This window comes from Papaver somniferum, unplaced genomic scaffold, assembly GCF_003573695.1.
Source record: "Papaver somniferum cultivar HN1 unplaced genomic scaffold, ASM357369v1 unplaced-scaffold_132, whole genome shotgun sequence".
NCBI classification, from domain to species: domain Eukaryota; kingdom Viridiplantae; phylum Streptophyta; class Magnoliopsida; order Ranunculales; family Papaveraceae; genus Papaver; species Papaver somniferum.
In genome coordinates, this window is record NW_020622381.1 from 3,812,770 (window position 1) to 3,813,654 (window position 885).

Consider the following 885-nt stretch of genomic DNA (forward strand, 5'->3'; position numbering starts at 1 on the left):
CATTTAAGAAACAAATTCGCTGCTAATGCCTCATTGTTCTGAAAGGTTGTTTCCTGTTGCTACATTAGACTTTTGTTTAGGTCAAACATTGATATTACCTGACTGAGCATTATCTAATGATGTCATCCAAACTGCTATTTGTTCCTGCTTATTTGAAATATTGTTACTAAAAGGGCTTCTCGAAGGAGGAGAGGCGATCATATATGACTTAATAGAAAACCTTTTCGATGTAAAATAGGTTGATTTTTTCGACAGTAATTAATCAAAATCAGTGGAAATCATTCTGAGACAGTGATATTATAATTTTCGGAATTAACTAGCACTAGTATCTTACATGTAAGCATACTTCCAACGTCTATCATATATGGTCACCATGAAAAATTATCGGAGGATGATGAAGATTTTCTTATGTCTCTAAGCATTATGCATATTGATTATGTCTCTAAGCTAATCATTATGCATATTTTATCAGGACTTGAGGCATAGGAAGATCTGACCTTGGTAATATGTAGATGATGTCCTTGATTGAAGTAGTAGTGTAAAAGAGAAAAGTACGACTTTATACCCTTCACTGTCTTAGCTCAACAGGTAGAGCGCATGGCTTTTAGTCATGAGGTTGTGGGTTCGACTCCCATAGACAGTGACTGAATCAATGTTTTGTATCTTGATATTACTTGGTTGTTGGTGTTTTTAAGACTGTGCTCAAGTTGCATTGTACGCATTGAAGAAGTTTACTATGACCCTTGCTATGTATAATGAAATTTCATTTTTAGGATGGAGAGTGCGGACAAAGACAAAAATTTATTTAAAAGCTTTCCAGTAAGCTATAGTTGAGTGAACTTAACATTGGAAAGTTGTGGAGAGAAGCCACAAGACTTCCCCTCC

The 885-nt window shown here is 35.3% G+C and overlaps 1 non-coding gene across 1 annotated transcript; it reads left to right on the top strand.

Moving 5' to 3' along the window:
• Positions 1-570: 570 nt before the first annotated feature.
• TRNAK-UUU lies at positions 571-643 on the top strand. Its single transcript has one exon. It is a non-coding gene; the product is annotated as a tRNA-Lys (tRNA).
• Positions 644-885: the final 242 nt, after the last annotated feature.